Source organism: Lepidochelys kempii, chromosome 12 (assembly GCF_965140285.1).
Source record: "Lepidochelys kempii isolate rLepKem1 chromosome 12, rLepKem1.hap1, whole genome shotgun sequence".
NCBI lineage: Eukaryota > Metazoa > Chordata > Testudines > Cheloniidae > Lepidochelys > Lepidochelys kempii.
Genome location: NC_136391.1, coordinates 972,393 through 985,581, shown reverse-complemented (window position 1 = coordinate 985,581; position 13,189 = coordinate 972,393). Strand labels below are relative to the sequence as shown.

At 53.0% G+C, this 13,189-nt stretch overlaps 1 non-coding gene across 1 annotated transcript; it reads right to left on the bottom strand.

The window, feature by feature from the left end:
- Positions 1 to 545: 545 nt before the first annotated feature.
- TRNAF-GAA (transfer RNA phenylalanine (anticodon GAA)) lies at positions 546 to 618 on the bottom strand. Its single transcript has one exon. It is a non-coding gene; the product is annotated as a tRNA-Phe (tRNA).
- Between the last annotated feature and the right edge of the window lie 12,571 nt (positions 619 to 13,189).

Here is a 13,189-nt window from a genome sequence, read left to right as displayed (position 1 = left end):
ATTTCCCTTCGCAGTCTCTGAGGGTCAGGTCGCCCCATTATGCAGCTTGGTAATGTCGTCTTTTCTTCTCTTTCAGAAGTAAATTGTTGTATTTCTAGTCTCTTTATACGACCCCCCCGATTTGCTGCTTCCAATTCTCTGCTGTATACACCAACACTGGACTGGGTGAGGAGTCTGGAGCCATCCCGCACTGGGTACGTGGGAGGCTTGTAGGATCAGACCCTAAAATAGCTTTGGAGGGAAATTCTAACCCCGCCTTCCCATCCCAACCTGTGCAGAGGAGCTTTCGACCCCAATCCCTGCCTGTCACTGCCCCACACCCTTCCTGACGGCTGCCCTACTTCACTCTCTTCCTGCCATATTGGGTCCACCAATAAGTTGCCAGGGAAAGACAGTTCCCTTCTCTTACTGTTAAAGGTCAGGTGGGCCAGTTGTTGCTCTGTTGTCCTGCTGGGAAGCTCAAAATCAGGGACCCGCCTCAGGTAAAGGTGCCAATGCCCTCCCAGAAAACAAGCCACCCCTGCACAAAGGAGGAGGAAAGGGCCTGCCAAAGCCTGGGATTGAACCAGGGACTTTTAGATCTTCAGTCTAATGCTCTCCCAACTGAGCTACTTTGGGAGCTCCATGGCTCTCTTTTGGCCTGCTGCTTCTCTGTCCGGGATGTTTTTGTCAGCTGTGGCACACAAAAAGGACATCGTTGTGAGAGGCCCATGATGGCAAGACTCGCTTTTGCCTGCCTTGCTCAGCTTGACTTGCTTCCTCACCCCATTCCTGCCTTAGTTCCTAGGTTGACCTAGTGGTGGAAGGGGACGAGGGGCCAGTGGTACAGGGAGAAAGTTGAGCTGGACCCTGAGCTACACTCTACCCTGTGGCAAGAGTCTGGCCACCACTTGCCACCCCACCCTGTTGTCCTGGCTTCCCCTAATGGACATCATTTAGGGAGGGAAGTGGGGCTTCTGCCTCCCCTCCCCGATTTTCATACCGCAGAGGAGTGTGAACAGGAAAACAAATGGCTGCTCCACACTCCCACCAGAGGAACCCAACACCCTTAGCTGTGGCTGAGTGAGAAGTGTCTGTTGGGTGACAGGGCTGTCCCTGAGGAGCTAGAACAGCAGCTGCCGCCTCCCCCTTGGCTCCAGGCTGTGGGAAATGCTCATTGCCTAGCTGCATGGGCGGAAGCTGCTCCATTCTCTGGAGAGCGTCTGTATTGGTCTGTCAACACCCCATCTTCACTGAGCCAGTCTGATAAGGTCCCAAGTACCCCCTCTGGCTTGGCAGCTCTGAGACCCTCTCCCAGCCCTGAAGAAGAGCCCTGCCTGGCTCAAAAGCTTGTCTCTCTCCCCAAGAGAAGTTGCTCCTATAACAGTCATTACCTCCCCCGCCCTGTCTCCCTGGCATTCTGGGAACACGTGAGTGGCCACCCTCACAACCTGAGTTGCCCCCAGCCCCTCCCATCTTCCCCTAACCCCAACCCCCAAAGGCACCCCACCTGCAAACCCTATGGAGACTGGGGGGAGGCGCAGGGCAGGGGAGGGGAAATCCCGGGGCCACAAGCTCTGTAACTGGGTGAGGCTGCCCCTGAGCTGGGCGGGGAGAGGGAGTGAGCCAGTGCATCATGGGAGATGTAGGGTCTCCCCCACCTGCTGCAGGCCCCAGGGCATCATGGGAGATGTAGGGTCTCCCCCACCTGCTGCAGGCCCCAGGGCATCATGGGAGATGTGGTTTCTCCCCTGCCTCCATCTCCCGCCAGTCGCTGCCAGGCCCTGCCCCGCCTTCCCATCTTTCGAGCGAGGGGCCGGCAGGGCGACGCCGGAAGCAGAAGCTGCCGTGAAGCTGGGGAGGCCCCCCCCCGGGGAGATGTTGTCTCCTCGCCCCGCCCCAGCGCGCTGCGGGGGGCGGGCTCCAGCCGGTGCAGTGCAGCGGGGACCCCCAGCCCTGCCCCTCCTGCCCACGCACTCCCCGGCCCTGCCCGGTCCCTGCTCCACTCGATCCCCAGCCAGGGAAATGGCGGGGTGCGCTTCACCCGCTGGGGGTCCGTTAGAGCGATTCCCGGAAGAGGTCGCTGCCGAACCGGAAGTTCCCCGTGGGACTCGAAAGGAGCGGGCACCGGGGCAACGTACTTCCGCTCCCTGCCGCCGGTCCGTTGCGCGCCCGGGTCCGCCCCTCACTTCCGGTCAGTGCTCCTGGTGGGGCTCTAGGGGCGCTGCGGGCTGGGGGAATGAGGCGGGAGGAGCCCGGGGTCCCCCAAACCCCAGCCAAGGCAGTCATATCCGGGTGCTGCACCCAGACCCTGCCGCTGCAGCCCGGCCCCGCCAGGGGGTGACTCGCGGTGCCTCTGGCTGTGCTGCCTCCCTGCCCGCTCCCGGGGCTGGGGCGGGGCCGGCCTGGGACACCCAGTGCCCGAGTGCCCCAGGGTTCGCACCCGCCCCCCAGCCCCAGCGTGTCATGGACCCGGGTCTGCCCCGAGCACCGCGGAGTCCCCGACCCCCGAGTCTGCAGCAGAACCGCGTGTCTGGCGTGACGCTGCGGGCCCAGGACATGCCGCCTTCAGAGGGTGCGGGGAGTCGGGGTCCCGCGTTGGCAGCCTCGGTAGGGCTGGCTGAGCCCCTCCACAAAGCTTCTCCTTCGCGGGGTCCCAGGCCGGGGAGTCCGTCACCCCGCAGCGCCAACGGGGGAACCAGCCGAGAGCCCCTCACGGGCGGGGGGGATGGGGGCTTTACGCGTAGGAAGCTGCTTCGCCGCGTTGCCCGGTTTGCTTTTCTTCTCCAGAGCTCGCAGCTGCTCTGTAAGGACAGGAAATAGCTTGTTTCATTATAAATCTACAAATATGTGATCAAAATCCTCCTTATTTAGAATAATATGGACACTGACCCTTGCCATGAACATGAAGACACTGAGTTTGGTGGTTCACGCTTCCTTCCTCCAGGGCCGGTGCAACCACTAGGCAAAGTAGGCAGCCGCCTAGGGCGCCAAGTGGTTGGGGGCGGCCAAAAGTGCGCTCTGGGGAGGCGGTGGAGTGGAGGTGAGCTGGGGTTGGGGGGGCGCGGGGAGGGCCACCTGCAGCAAGTACCTGGGGGGAGGGGGCAGCGCACAGGGGAACCGCTCCCCACCCCAGCTCATCTCTGCTCTACCTCCTCTCCTGAGCAACGCCCTGCTCGGCTTCTCTCCCTCCCAGGCTTGCCCACCAAACAGCTGATTGGTGCCTCAGACCTGGGAGGCGGGAGAAGTGGCAGCGGGGGCATGATCGCGGAGGAGGCAGAGCAGAGGTGAGCTGGGGCGGAGCTGCTGTGGGGGGGGTGCCTCAGGGCGGAGGGGAGCTGCCACAGGGCTTGGGGGGGGGACGGGCACAAGGTGGAAGTTTCACTTAGGGCGCAAAACATCCTTGCACTGGCCATGCCTGCCTCCAGTAATAAAACTTTCAGGAAAGCTCCAAATTATTAACCAATTGTTTATAAAATACATTTTATATTAAACTTGTTTTCAAGCAATAACCAAATCTCTCTGATCTTTATCCATTTCAAACAGTAATTATACCAGTTTTCCCTAGTTTCCAATGTGGGGCTTCAAATAGATCTTTGGATTAAAAAGCTCATCTAACAATTGTGTAACTGTATCAAGTGTCAGAGTAGCAGCCGTGTTAGGGTATGTCTACACTACGGAATAAGGTCGAATTTATAGAAGTTGGTTTTTTAGAAATCGGTTTTATATATTCGAGTGTGTGTGTCCCCACAGAAAATGCTCTAAGTGCATTAAGTGCATTAACTCGGCGGAGCGCTTCCACAGCACCGAGGCTAGAGTCGACTTCCGGAGCGTTGCATTGTGGGTAGCTATCCCACAGTTCCCGCAGTCTCTGCTGCCCATTGGAATTCTGGGTTGAGATCCCAATGCCTGATGGGGCTAAAACATTGTCACGAGTGGTTCTGGGTACATATCGTCAGGGCCCCGTTCCCTCCCTCCCTCCGTGAAAGCAAGGGCAGACAATAGTTTCGCGCCTTTTTTCCTGAGTTACCTGTGCAGACGCCATACCACGGCAAGCATGGAGCCCGCTCAGGTAACCGTCACCCTATGTCTCCTGGGTGCTGGCAGACGCGGTACGGCATTGCTACACAGTAGCAGCAACCCCTTGCCTTGTGGTAGCAGACGGTACAGTACGACTGGTAGCCGTCATCGTCATGTCCGAGGTGCTCCTGGCCACGTCGGCTGGGAGCGCCTGGGCAGACATGGGCGCAGGGACTAAATTTGGAGTGACTTGACCAGGTCATTCTCTTTAGTCCTGCAGTCAGTCCTATTGAACCGTCTTATGGTGAGCAGGCAGGCGATACGGACTGCTAGCAGTCGTACTGTACCATCTTCTGCCAGGCAGGCAAGAGATGAGGATTGCTAGTAGTCGTATTGTACCATCTTCTGCCAGGCAGGCAAGAGATGAGGATGGCTAGCAGTCATACTGTACCATCTTCTGCTGAGCAGCCATGAGATGTGGATGGCATGCAGTCCTTCTGCACCGTCTGCTGCCAGCCAAAGATGTAAAAGATAGATAGAGTGGGTCAAAACAAGAAATAGACCAGATTTGTTTTGTACTCATTTGCTTCCCCCCTTCCCCTGTCTAGGGGACTCATTCTTCTAGGTCACACTGCAGTCACTCACAGAGAAGGTGCAGCGAGGTAAATCTAGCCATGTATCAATCAGAGGCCAGGCTAACCTTCTTGTTCCAATAAGAACGATAACTTAGGTGCACCATTTCTTATTGGAACCCTCCGTGAAATCCTGCCTGAAATACTCCTTGATGTAAAGACACCCCCTTTGTTGATTTTAGCTCCCTGAAGCCAACCCTGTAAGCCGTGTCATCAGTCGCCCCTCCCTCCGTCAGAGCAACGGCAGACAATCGTTCCGCGCCTTTTTTCTGTGCGGACGCCATACCAAGGCAAGCATGGAGGCCGCTCAGCTCACTTTGGCAATTAGGAGCACATTAAACACCACACACATTATCCAGCAGTATATGCAGCACCAGAACCTGGCAAAGCGATACCGGGTGAGGAGGCGATGTCAGCGCGGTCACGTGAGTGATCAGGACATGGACACAGATTTCTCTGAAAGCATGAGCCCTGCCAATGCATGTATCATGGTGCTAATGGGGCAGGTTCATGCTGTGGAACGCCGATTCTGGGCTCGGGAAACAAGCACAGACTGGTGGGACCGCATAGTGTTGCAGGTCTGGGACGATTCCCAGTGGCTGCTAAACTTTCGCATGCGTAAGGGCACTTTCATGGAACTTTGTGACTTGCTTTCCCCTGCCCTGAGGCGCATGAATACCAAGATGAGAGCAGCCCTCACAGTTGAGAAGCGAGTGGCGATAGCCCTGTGGAAGCTTGCAACGTCAGACAGCTACCGGTCAGTTGGGAATCAATTTGGAGTGGGCAAATCTACTGTGGGGGCTGCTGTGATGCAAGTAGCCCATGCAATCAAAGATCTGCTGATATCAAGGGTAGTGACCCTGGGAAATGTGCAGGTCATAGTGGATGGCTTTGCTGCAATGGGATTCCCTAACTGTGGTGGGGCTATAGACGGAACCCATATCCCTATCTTGGCACCGGAGCACCAAGCTGCCGAGTACATAAACCGCAAGGGGTACTTTTCGATAGTGCTGCAAGCTCTGGTGGATCACAAGGGACGTTTCACCAACATCAACGTGGGATGGCCGGGAAAGGTGCATGATGCTCGCATCTTCAGGAACTCTGGTCTGTTTCGAAAGCTGCAGGAAGGGACTTTCTTCCCAGACCAGAAAATAACTGTAGGGGATGTTGAAATGCCTATATGTATCCTTGGGGACCCAGCCTACCCCTTAATCCCATGGCTCATGAAGCCGTACACAGGCAGCCTGGACAGTAGTCAGGAGCTGTTCAACTACAGGCTGAGCACGTGCAGAATGGTGGTAGAATGTGCATTTGGATGTTTAAAGGCACGCTGGCGCAGTTTACTGACTCGCTTAGACCTCAGCGAAACCAATATTCCCATTGTTATTACTGCTTGCTGTGTGCTTCACAATCTCTGTGAGAGTAAGGGGGAGACATTTATGGCGGGGTGGGAGGTTGAGGCAAATCGCCTGGCTGCTGGTTACGCGCAGCCAGACACCAGGGCGGTTAGAAGAGCACAGGAGGGCGCGGGGTGCATCAGAGAAGCTTTGAAAACCAGTTTCATGACTGGCCAGGCTACGGTGTGAAAGTTCTGTTTGTTTCTCCTTGATGAACCCCCCCCGCCCCTTGGTTCACTCTACTTCCCTGTAAGCTAACCACCCGCCCCTCCACCCTTCAATTACCGCTTGCAGAGGCAATACAGTAATTGTTGCTTCACATTCATGCATTCTTTATTCATTCATCACACAAATAGGGGGATGACTACCAAGGTAGCCCAGGAGGGGTGGTGGAGGAGGGAAGGAAAATGCCACACAGCACTTTAAGCACAGCACTTTAAAAGTTTACAACTTTAAAATTTATTGAATGACAGCCTTCTTTTTTTTGGGCAATCCTCTGTGGTGGAGTGGCTGGTTGGCCGGAGGCCCCCCCACCGCGTTCTTGGGCGTCTGGGTGTGGAGGCTATGGAACTTGGGGAGGAGGGCGGTTGGTTACAGAGGGGCTGCAGTGGCAGTCTGTGCTCCAGCTGCCTTTGCTGCAGCTCAACCATACACTGGAGCATACTGGTTTGGTCCTGCAGCAGCCTCAGCATTGAATCCTGCCTCCTCTCATCACGCTGCCGCCACATTTGAGCTTCAGCCCTGTCTTCAGCCCGCCACTTACTCTCTTCAGCCCGCCACCTCTCCTCCCGGTCATTTTGTGCTTTCCTGCACTCTGACATTATTTGCCTCCACGCATTTGTCTGTGCTCTGTCAGTGTGGGAGGACAGCATGAGCTCGGAGAACATTTCATCGCGAGTGCGTTTTTTTTTCTTTCTAAGCTTCACTAGCCTCTGGGAAGGAGAAGATCCTGTGATCATTGAAACACATGCAGCTGGTGGAGAAAAAAAAAGGGACAGCGGTATTTAAAAAGACACATTTTATAAAACAGTGGCTACGCTCTTTCAGGGTAAACCTTGCTGTTAACATTACATACATAGCACATGTGCTTTCGTTACAAGGTCACATTTTGCCTCCTCCCACCGCGTCACTACCCCCTCAACCTTCCCCCCTCCCTGTGGCTAACAGCGGGGAACATTTCTGTATAGCCACAGGCAAACAGCCCAGCAGGAATGGGCTCCTCTGAGTGTCCCCTGAAGAAAAGCACTCTATTTCAACCAGGTGACCATGAATTATATCTCACTCTCCTGAGGATAACACAGAGAGATAAAGAATGGATGTTGTTTGAATGCCAGCAAACATACACTGCAATGCTTTGTTCTACAATGATTCCCGAGTACGTGTTACTGGCCTGGAGTGGTAAAGTGTCCTACCATGAAGGACGCAATAAGGCTGCCCTCCCCAGAAACCTTTTGCAAAGGCTTTAGGACTACAGACAGCTGCAGCGGCACAGGAGCTAGCAAACAGAGCTGTGAACAGGGGAGTTTGAGTGGGAGTTCTGTTGGAGGAGAAGGTGTTTGTGTTTGGTTTTGTATTGGTAGTATCTGTATGTGTAGAGGCTTGTAGGGGCTTTGTGCTGGGAGAGAAGCTGAGCCCTGATTAGGGGGCGGGGCTTCACTGACTAGGGGTCCTATAAAGGTAGCAGCCAGTCAGGCAGCAGCACAGGAGCTAGCAAACAGAGCTGTAAACAGGGGCGTTTGAGTGGGAGTTCTGTTGGAGGAGAAGGTATTTGTGTGTGTTTGGTTTTGTATTGGTGGTATCTGTATGTGTAGGGGCTTTGTGCTGGGAGAGAAGCTGAGCCCTGATTAGGGGGCGGGGCTTCACTGACCAGGAGTCCTATAAAGGTAGCAGCCAGTCAGGCAGCGGCACAGGAGCTAGCAAACAGAGCTGTAAACAGGGGAGTTTGAGTGGGAGTTCTGTTGGAGGAGAAGGTATTTGTGTGTTTGGTTTTGTATTGGTGGTATCTGTATGTGTAGGGGCTTTGTGCTGGGAGAGAAGCTGAGCCCTGATTAGGGGGCGGGGCGTCACTGACTAGGGGTCCTATAAAGGTAGCAGCCAGTCAGGCAGCGGCACAGGACACTGTGTATTCACCTACATGGTATAGGGAAGCACAGAACCTGCCCTGGGGGCTGCAGATCTAAATATAGGAGGCCCTGCCTGAGTCTTGAACTGCCTGAAGCAACAACTGGGAGAAGTGCAAACTGGCTTGTTTCCTCAATGGAACATTAGTTCTGAGCCCTAATGATAACAAACTGCTTTATCATGGGGGTGTAAAATGTTCTGGTGCTAGAGCCCAGTCAATGCTGCAGGCTGGTGCCCAATTCATCAGAACCTCCCTTTTTTCAAATTGATCTCATATGTCTGTGAACTCCCACCATTTGCTATGGGTCACAGGCCCTCTCTGCAAATGGCTCACTGCATGGCTCCTACCATGGCCTTTCAGTCTCTGATGGTCCCGTTTTCACTAAGAACCCTGGGTGCACCTGGCTTTCCCAGAATTACTCTGCTCTAAGAGCCAGTTCAGCTAAAGGACACTAAGGGGGCAGCTGGAGCACCTTGTTCCTCACACCACAGGCACATTCTTCTGGTCGCCGCACGTTACTAGAAACCCGGCAACTGCAGACCAGGCCCCTTGGCCTAACATGAGCAGGTGCACCAACGGCATAGCACACGGAATGTTTTGTTAGGACAGAAGCCTGGGAATCAGGGCTCTGGGGCTCTATCTATGCTCTGAGAGGGGAGTGGGTTCTAGTAGTTAAAACAGGGTGGGGAGCTGGCAGCCAGGGCTCCTGAGTTCCTTTTCTGTTTGTGACAGCAGTGAGCTGTTCCCCACCCACCCCATTGCCTGGGCTGGGGCTGCTCTCAGCCAGACCTGGCAGCTCAGCCGGGTGAACAGGTGTTACTTATTTAACACAGTGCAGGAATGCTAAGTGGTTGATCAGCGAGGCTGTTGTCCCCCTAATCCCTTAAGGCTCATCAATTCCTGCTTGGCTGCAAGCAGCTTGCGGCTCAGATCCTGAGAGAGGCTATTTAACACAGCTGGTGCTTTGGCTCCAACTCCTAACAGCACTGGCCTGCAAAGCCACACCATACACACACACACAGCTCTGCCACTCCCCTCACTGCCACAGCCGCCCCTGCCCCCCAGCCAGGGGGCAGCATAGGTAGGGCCCGAAGTGTCCTTCCGAACAAACCCCTCCTGAACTGAAAGAACAAAAAGGGGGATGTAACCAGGACTGAGCGACATGCTTAGACTGCAGGGCCCAGCCCTAGGGGCAGATTGTAAGGCCAGAGGGACTACTGTGATCATCTAGTCTGACCTCCTGCATAACACAGGCCATTGGACTTAGTTTAAAAAACAGCCAATCTGGACTTAAAAATTGCCAGTGACGGAAATCCACAATGAGCCTCGTTAATTACCTTCACTGTTACGAATTTGTACCTCATTTCTAGTCTGAATTTGTCTAGTTTCAGTTTCATCCATTGGATCTGGTTATACCTTTTTCTGCTAGACTGAAGAGACGTAGATAAATTTCTGTTCTCCATGTAGGTACTGTGATCAAGTCACCCCTAACCTTCTTTCTGTTATGCTCCTTTGGAGACTGAGCTCCTTGAGTCCATCACTGTAAGCCATGTTTTCTAATCATTCTCATGGCTCTTCTCTGAACCCTCTCCAGTTTACCAACATCCTTCTGGAATTATGGGCACCAGAACTGGACACAGAATTCCAGCAACGAACATAAGGACAACCTTGGGTCAGACCAATGGTTAATCCAGCCCAGTGTCCTGCCTTCCAACAGTGGCTGGTGCCTGCTGCTTCAGAGAGAGTGAACAGAACAGGGCAATTTATTGAGTGATCCATCCCCTGTCATCATGTCTCAGAATCCGGCAGTCAGAGGCTTAGGGACACCCAGAGCAAGGGGCTGTGTCCCTGATCATCTTGGCTAATAGCCATTGATGGACCTAGCCTCCATGAACTTTCTAATTTGTTTAACCCAGTTATACTTTTGGCTAGTGGTTGCATCCGTGCCAAATACAGAGCAAATATAACCTCAATACTCCTGTTTTGGACTGGGGGTGTGGTGAAGGGAAAGAGAGATGTGACTTTGGTGAATGGTGGGTTTGTGATTTGGCGTGGGGGCTGGTATTGCAAGGAGGAAGGGGACGGGATAGATGAGCATGGTGAGGTGGTGGAGGGGTGGGGGGCAGTGTAGATGAGTGTGGTGGAGTTATGGGGGCAGGGGTAGATAAGTGTGGCAGAGTGGGGTCTGGGGACAGGGGGTATATAAGTGTGGCAGGGTGGTGGACCGTGTAGATGAGCATAGTAGGGTGGTGGGGGGCATGGAGTAGATGAGTGTGTCTGTGGAGTAGAGTGGGTGGCAGGGGTAGATAAACATAGCATGTGGGGGTTGGAGTTGGAGGCAGGGAGTCCATAAGCAGGAGGGGTGGAGGATGGGGGATCTATGATCATGGCAAGGGGGGGTAGATGTGTGTGGTGGGGGGCAGGGAGTAAATGAGCAGGGTGGATAAATGTGTGTGGTGGGGGTCATGGGGGCTGGGGTAAATAAGCAGGGTGATGGGAGGTGGTAGATGAGCATGATGGGGATGGATGGGCTGGATGAATGGACTATAAGGTGGATAGAAAGCTGGCTAGATTGTCGGGCTCAACAGGTAGTGATCAATGGCTCCATGTCTAGTTGGCAGCCGGTATCAAGTGGAGTGCCCCAAGGGTCGGTCCTCGGGCCGGTTTTGTTCAATATCTTCATAAATTATATGGAGGATGGTGTGGATTGCACCCTCAGCAAGTTTGCAGACGACACTAAACTGGGAGGAGTGGTAGATACGCTGGAGGGGAGGGATAGGATACAGAGGGACCTAGACAAATTGGAGGATTGGGCCAAAAGAAATCTGATGAGGTTCAACAACAACAAGTGCAGAGGACGGAAGAATCCCATGCACCGCTACAGACGAAAGACCGAATGGCTTGGCAGCAGTTCGGCAGAAAAGGACCTAGGGGTTACAGTGGATGAGAAGCTGGATATGAGTCAACAGTGTGCCCTTGTTGCCAAGAAGGCCAATGGCATTTTGGGATGTATAAGTAGGGGCATTGCCAGAAGATCAAGGGACGTGATCGTTCCCCTCTATTCGACATTGGTGAGGCCTCATCTGGAGTACTGTGTCCAGTTTTGGTTCCCACACTACAAGAAGGATGTGGAAAAATTGGAAAGAGTCCAGCGGAGGGCAACAAAAGTGATTAGGGGACTAGAACACATGAGTTATGAGGAGAGGCTGAGGGAGCTGGGGATGTTTAGTCTAAGGAAGAGACGAATGAGGGGGGATTTGATAGCTGCTTTCAACTACCTGAAAGGGGGTTCCAAAGAGGATGGCTCTAGACTGTTCTCAGTGGTAGCAGATGACAGAACAAGGAGTAATGGTCTCAAGTTGCAGTGGGGGAGGTTTAGGTTGGATATTAGGAAAAACTTTTTCACTAGGAGGGTGGTGAAGCACTGGAATGTTTTACCTAGGGAGGTGGTGGAATCTCCTTCCTTAGAAGTTTTTAAGGTCAGGCTTGACAAAGCCCTGGCTGGGATGATTTAATTGGGGATCGGTCCTGCTTTGAGCAGGGGGTTGGACTAGATGACCTCCTGAGGTCCCTTCTAACCCTGATATTCTATGGGGCGGGTGCAGAGGATAGATGAGCATGGCACGGGGGAGATGAGCATAGCAAGGGCAGGGGAGAGCATTTAAGTCACACATACTAATTAGAGGTTTCAGAGTAGCAGCCGTGTTAGTCTGTATCCGAAAAACGAAAAGGAGTACTTTTGGCACCCTAGAGACCATCAAATAAATTTGTTAGTCTCTAAGGTGCCACTAGTACTCCCTTTCTCTTTGAAGAACATCTGAGGAATGGGGGCGGGGGGAATAAACATGGGAAAATAGTTTTACTTTGTGTAATGACCCATCCACTCCCAGTCTTTATTCAAGCCTAAGTTAATTGTATCCAGTTTGCAAATTAATTCCAATTCAGCAGTCTCTCGTTGGAGTCTGTTTTTGAAGTTTTTCTGTTGAAGAATTGAACTTTTAGGTCTGTAATCGAGTGACAGAGATTGAAGTGTTCTCCAACTGGTTTTTGAATGTTATAATTCTTGACGTCTGATTTGTGTCCATTTATTCTTTTACGTAGAGACTGTCCAGTTTGACCAATGTACATGGCAGAGGGGCATTGCTGGCACATGATGGCATATATCACATTGGTAGATGTGCAGGTGAATGAGCCTCTGATAGTGTGGCTGATGTGATTAGGCCCTGTGATGGTGTTCCCTGAATAGATATGTGGGCACAGTTGGCAACGGGCTTTGTTGCAAGGATAGGTTCATGGGTTGGTAGTTTTGTTCTGTGATGTGTGGTTGCTGGTGAGTATTTGCTTCAGGCTGGGGGCTGTCTGTAAGCAAGGACTGGCCTGTCTCCCAAGATCTGTGAGAGTGATGGGTCTTCCTTCAGGATAGGTTGTAGATCCTTGATGATGCATTGGAGAGGTTTTAGTTGGGGGCAGAAGGTGATGGCTAGTGGCATTCTGTTATTTTCTTTGTTGGGCCTGTTGTAGTAGGTGACTTCTGGGTACTCTTCTAGCTCTGTCAATCTGTTTCTTCACTTCAGCAGGTGGGTATTGTAGTTGTAAGGATACTTGATAGAGATCTTGTAGGTGTTTGTCTCTGTCTGAGGGGTTGGAGCAAATGCGGTTGTATCGAAGAGCTTGGCTGTAGATAATGGATCGTGTGGTGTGGTCTGGATGAAAGCTGGAGGCATGTAGGTAGGCACAGTGGTCAGTAGGTTTCCGGTATAGGGTGGTGTTTATGTGACCATCTCTTATTAGCACCATAGTGTCCAGGAAGTGGACCACTTCTTTGGACTGGTCTAGGCTGAGGTTGATGATGGGACGGAAATTGTTGAAATCATGATGGAATTCCTCAAGGGCTTCTTTTCCATGGGTCCAGATGATGAAGTTGTCATCAATGTAGTGCAAGTAGAGTAGGGGCAGTAGGGGACGAGAGCTGAGGAAGCGTTGTTCTGTCAGACATAAAACTGTTGGCTTACTGTGTGGCCATGCGGGTACCCATCACA